Source organism: Rhinolophus ferrumequinum, chromosome 8, assembly GCF_004115265.2.
Source record: "Rhinolophus ferrumequinum isolate MPI-CBG mRhiFer1 chromosome 8, mRhiFer1_v1.p, whole genome shotgun sequence".
NCBI lineage: Eukaryota > Metazoa > Chordata > Mammalia > Chiroptera > Rhinolophidae > Rhinolophus > Rhinolophus ferrumequinum.
The window spans coordinates 38631005-38637004 of record NC_046291.1 but is presented as its reverse complement, the minus strand read 5'-3'; the positions used below and the strand labels follow the sequence as shown (position 1 = coordinate 38637004).

The window sequence follows — 6000 nt, the reverse complement described above, 5'->3', positions numbered from 1 at the left end:
AAGCTAATAGCTTTCATATTTTTTAAGAGTTAAAAAAAAAAGAAAAAGGACACACACAAAGAAGAAAAGCAACAGAAACACATGTGGCCTGCAAAGCCTAAAGTATTTGCTATCTGGGCTTTTATAGAAAACACTTGTCAATCCCTGTATTATGAATTCCAAGAAATGCTATTTTTGAGTCAAAGGGTGTGAACATTTTTGAGCCTTTTAATGCATTCTGCCAAACGCCCTCCACAAACACTGAAGCAATTTATGTCTTGCTCAGTACTGAGCTTGGTCATTTGCCATGCATCCTGCCACAAAGGTCATTGTCCCAAATTGTTAGTTCTGAGTACTCTTTTAGTCTCAGTCAACTTGATGGGGCGTTTTCGGCTTAAGTTTTCACTTCCCTTAAAAATATGTTTGGCCATTTAATTTTTCTTTCACCACTTATCTAATTTACATTTCTGCCCATTTTGAAAAAAAACAGGATATTTATATTTCTTTCTAAGAGCTCTTTATTAAATAAGGATGTTACTCTCTTGTCTTTCATTATACATTGCAAATTTTTTCATAATTTCTACTTGTCTTTCAATTTTATTCTATGGGTCTTTTTGATGAAAGAAGTTAAAAATTCTATAGTTAAATCTGTCACTTTTCCTTTGTCATTTTGTCCTTTATTCCATGCTTACTCTGAGACTAAAAGCAATTCACTTGTGAATCCTGGAGTCATATTGCTGGGTTCAAATTTGGCCTCACCACATACTACATATTTGAGTAAAATTACTAAACCTAAGTCACAGTTTGATTCTTATTCAATTAAAGATAATAGTAATACCTACCGTAGGGTTGATATAAAAATGAACAGCTATCAAACACATAAAGCACTTAGCATCGTGCCATCGGCTATTATGATAGACGTGAGAAAATACTCCAGGCAAAAGAAATAATATTTATAAAGGTACAAAGGTATAAAACAACTTTGTGCGTTTGGCAAACTAGATGTAAAACGGGGTGTCATGTGTGAGGGGCAGGGTTGGCAGATGGGAGGGGGAGGTGGGCCTTGAAAGCCATGCTCAGGAGCTTGCTCTTCCTATCACCAGAGGCTGGGAGCCAAGGAAGGTTTTTAAGCCAGCAAGAGACCCAGAGACACGGGATGTAGGATGATCTCTGGCAGCAAAGTGGAAAATGGACTCGATTCGTACCTTAACTCATATTGCTGCCTCACACACAGCAGTCTCCTGCTCTACCCTCCCCTCCCCAAATTCCTGCTCTCTGGAGGCAAATTCTTTCACCTTCTAACTAGTATGATATTTGCCTCTTTACTTCTAAATATCATGTTTAAACTATTTCTTTTTTAACTTTCAAACTATTTCTATTTTGCCATCATAGATAAGATTATGAGACTAATTAATAAGCAATACCAATAGGGATGGACCTAAGGAGCCTTAAAAGGGGATGGACCTAAAAGATGGATCTGAGAGAGGAGACAGAATCAGCCCTACTTGCTAATGAGCGCAAGCCAGAGAATGAGCTGGCAGGGGGGAGGAGAAGAGGGGAGCTGTCCTAAGTCGGAGACCAGAGAAGCAGGCCAGGCACAGAAAGATGAGTTCAGTTTGGGAGATATAAGGTTTTAAGCACCATTGTGGAGAATGACCAAGTTGGGTATTGCCCCAGACTTCTATCTCGGTAGTTTCTCACTGCTCTAAGGACCAAGTATTGATATCTCAGGAGGCAGTCTTGGGTGGTCTGGGAAAATGTACATAAGAAAATCTGCCAGCTAGAGCTTTAATACAAAGCTTCCCAATTTCATGCCATGGAATGCGTACAGATATGTAGCTACGGGTCTCCTCAGCCCTTCAGGTCAAAGGGCACAGTCACTCTTGTAGGAGCAGCCTCTTCTGTTTACCCCCATTTGGGTCTCGCAGACATTACCATTTCCTGGGTGTGCCGTGAAGTAGGTGGAGGAGGCTGTGCTTTAGAAGGCCCCGTGCACTCACAAACAACGCTCACCCCGCCCAGGCCAGCTGCCAGGGCCCTTCTACTCAAAACTTTATGATGCCTTTTAAAACACGTCTACCCCTCCTTCCATCGTCACCCATTCTCATCCCCACCCACCATTCAAACCCATCCTTAAGGTATACTGAGTAGCACAGTTTAAAGGGTTCAAGAGAAAGGAGTTCCCGGCCCTGACAGGCTTCCTGTCATGGTGGCAAGCACACAGGAGACACTGCTGTGGTTTGAAGAACGACCAGCACACTTGACATTTCTATTAGAACAACGGGGCCCATTGCCACCGGCAGGAAGTCCATCTTCACAGCTGCCAACCCTTCAGTCAAACCCATAACCCCACCCCCAAAAGAGCACTGAACAATGGAGAAGGATTTTACAAGCGAATCTGTGAGCAGCTACAAGAACAAAAACAGTGGATTAGGTGACCCTGGATCCTTTTTGTTCCCTTGCACTCCTCTCTGCATCATCGTGCTCCGCTTGTGACGTCTCAGAAGCCCGGTTCCCGTGGGCGTGGGATGCCCTGGGCCGCCCCGGGAGCCATGAGGCGTCACTGTGCGGTTCCACGCCGCGGTCTTGAGGGAAACGAAGGGGCGGTGGCCTGGCCGATGCAGAGGGGCGAGCCAGGGCGAGTGAGGCAGCGCGCAGCCGGGCTTCGCCTTCCCCTTGGATGACCTCCGCCGCCGTGCTCCCCGCCTCTCGCCCTCTGAGCCTGCGGCCAGCCGCCTGGCGCCCCTCTGCTAGCCTCCCGTGCCCGGCCACCTCCTCCTTCTCCACTTTCTCCTCCTCCTCCTCCCCCGCCTCTTCCGTTTCTGGAGGGAAAGGCTGCAGCCTCCTTCTGGGCTCCGCATCCCCGGCTTAGGTAATACGATTTCCTCCTTACGCACCCCTCGCCCAGGCGCCACTACTCCCTCCTCCTCGGATCTGGTCCCAGTGTGGGCGAACAGCACGTCCCGATCGCCTCCCAGGATTGCAGGTGAGTAAATCTGGGCCCAACGGGCTCCTTGCCTTTCTGCCCGGCCTGTGATGACCTCCCTCCGCTGCAGCGAGGCGCCGCCTGGCCGCCCCACCCCACACCGTGGCTGCAACAAGCCGGGCAGAGGAGCTCGCGGGTCCTGCGGCTCCCTGCGCTCTGCGGCAACCACCGAAAGAAGTAGAGGGTGAGAAGGAATATTAGCAAGCAACTTAAAACAAAAACAAAAACGATCATTAGTATTTTTAGGTCAAAGAAGCTGATCTGACAGTTGAGAGCCACGGCCCAGGTTCAACAGGTAGATGGTGTTAGCTGTCTAGCGCCCCTGGGTTTTGCTTTGAGAGATGCTTCTAAGTGTCCAAAGCTGCTGGCTGCCACTAGCGACCGGCTAGATGAGTGTAAAATAAACATGATGGGACTATATTTAGAAAAGTCTTTACCGCCTTGCTTTTAATTCTCTGCATTTTGAAAGGCGGTTTTGTGAGCAGTACGCAGTTGGTGAGGCCAGAGTAGTTAGTAAGTGGGAGAAAATATGTAACATGGGTTTGGTTGAACCATGTATACTGTTAGACACAAAGAGCACGAAAGTCCCTAGGTTATTTAGTACATCCATGGAGAATAACTATAAACAATCAAGGTGTATATTTTGGAGATTCCCAGTTTTAAAGCTAATTTTAAGGCCTTGAATAACCAGTTTGCCCAGTGTGAATGGCGTTCACTTCAAGAGAACAGTGAGTTAAGACTGTATGGACATTCCACTTAAGTGCATCCCACGTGTTGAATAAAACATTTTTTGGCCCTTTTCCTGTGATGCCTAGCTTTGAAACCAAAGAAATTGATAAGGATCAGTCCTGCTCAGTGTGACAATAGTCCAATGATGAAAACAATCCACTGAACTACTGTTGACTGATGAATTAGCTATGTGACCTCATTTTTACCTTTTTAACTATAAGGGAAAAAACAAAGGCAATGGAAGAGTTCATTTCTTTTCATTGTAGGTATTTGTTTGCATTTTTATTTAGAACCTTCTTTATTTTTAAACTTAGCCGATTTTTATACTAATCTTGAAGTTAGTTCGTAGTCATAAACAGGATTATGTAAGATGCATAAAGTTATACTTCACATTTTGCATAGAATAAACTACCATTTCTTTTCAAGCTTTTGGACTAAACTACTACTTATTTGGAAATTGCAGCTTGGACTCATGATATATTTAATGTGAAATATTAAAATATTTTATTAACGATTTAAATTAGAGCTCTACTTGGGGTAGTCTTGAAAGAAAAAAGAAAATATGTCTTATTTGACATACAAGTCCTGTGAAAAAGTTATAAACTTATTCATTATATATGTATTAACCTTTTATATCTGTCTCTGATAACAACTAGAAAATGTCTTATTCTATTTCATCTTGTAGATAAATTGCCTAAAAGATAATTATGTTATATAAAGTGATCAATAAAAACAAGTTTCTTCATTTATTAAAGGTGAGAATGGTGTATATGAGAACTTTTTCTGGATATGTGTCTTATAAATGTCCTTGTTAAAATATTTTGAATCTTGTAATGAAGCTAATAAAACTCTGTCCATTGATTTATTTTTTAGTATAGAGTTTAGAAGTAAAAGCAGAGTTGACAGCACTTTGCTCAAGTTAGAGACCACAGTGTCAGTTTCCTTTCCTTCTCTTTCCATTCCTTTTCTTTCTTTCTCTTTTCTTTTCTTTCTTTCTTTCTTTCTTTCTTTTTTTTTTTTTGAGGGGGAAGAGAAGTGTTTGCTTGTTTGTTTTGATTTTTAATCAACTAAATATTTAAAATGTCCTTTACCCAAGTTTAAATTAATGTAAATAATTGCTAACTTTATCAATAGGTACTTAAACTTGTCCCTTTCTTTACAGAGTGATGCTTGTAGGTTTCCCTCAATGCTAATGAGAGTTATAATTAATATAAAGGAGTTAAATTCAAATGACCAAGGAAACTGTTCTTTTAATATTGCTCAAGGAAAGCCTAATTTAGTTAAAGTGATGCTATAATTTTTCATTATCATTGGTTTTTAACTAGGATCTGATCTTCCAAGTTCTAGAAAAACCTTCTAGTTAATTTCTGGGAATTTGCAAGAATCACATATACTCCCAGTTTGATCAGAGAATAATGAAAGGTGTGTTTTACAAATATGGCTGACTGTAAGTTTCATGAATAGCAAAGAATGAGGAAAATAGAAACAAAAATCAGAGCAAGAAGATAAAAATTAACCAGCTTAGACATTTATCTATGGTTGCAAGATTAGCAAGAATGCAAGAGTATTTAGTATATTTATATATTGGTGTGGCTTTAATGAGCCATATCTTTTCAGTACTTTGACCTCTTCAAGTAAAAAGTGCTATAAATATTATTTTATCAGTTTGTGTTCCTTTAAAGGCAAATGTTGCATTCAGTAGTCTGTATTGTTCTACTCAACATTTATAAATATCTGTTAAAAACAAACACTTACCTCTACAAAGTGGAAATAGAATAAGAGATATGCTGATAAACGCAGTCTGCCAAAAAGATACATGATGTGATCTATGATCTGCTTTTTTACTATATTTGGTGAATACATTTAGATTATATAGTTTGTTTATCACAGCATAAATAAATAATAATAACCATCTTCTAAAAGGTTCTGTAAAGAACTTCTTCCAATCATGTCTTCTAACAGTTATAATTCTAAAATTGCATAATAAATAATCCCTTACAGATCAAATTTTGGTGCAAGAAAATCCTTTTAAACATGTTCATGTCTAATGGAATGAAAATCAACCAATTTACAAAACTCCCACTGTGTGTCATGAGGAGATGGAAAAAATGTATATCCTGCTCTCAAGGAACTTATAGCCTATTAGAGCCATGGTACCCTAAGCGGTGGTGTCTTGGATGGGGGGCTTTAGGCCTTCTTTGTAATGTTCGTGAACCCCTCCAGCTATACCCTAACAATCTTAAATATTAAAACCTAGTGTGATTGCTGTGTAAAATCAACTTTAAGATAAATATCCTAGTGCCTTC

At 40.6% G+C, this 6000-nt stretch overlaps 1 protein-coding gene across 3 annotated transcripts in view; it reads left to right on the top strand.

Moving 5' to 3' along the window:
• The first annotated feature begins 2360 nt into the window (after positions 1–2360).
• INPP1 (inositol polyphosphate-1-phosphatase) overlaps positions 2361–6000 on the top strand; it is a 28157-nt gene continuing 24517 nt past the window's right edge. The window contains exon 1 of one of the 3 annotated variants that reach the window (XM_033111868.1): positions 2361–2965. The gene's annotated coding sequence lies outside the window, so the exon portion shown is untranslated. Of the gene's footprint in view, positions 2966–4401; positions 4450–6000 lie in introns of those variants that run through there. The other 2 variants (XM_033111866.1, XM_033111867.1) reach the window with 2 other exon arrangements.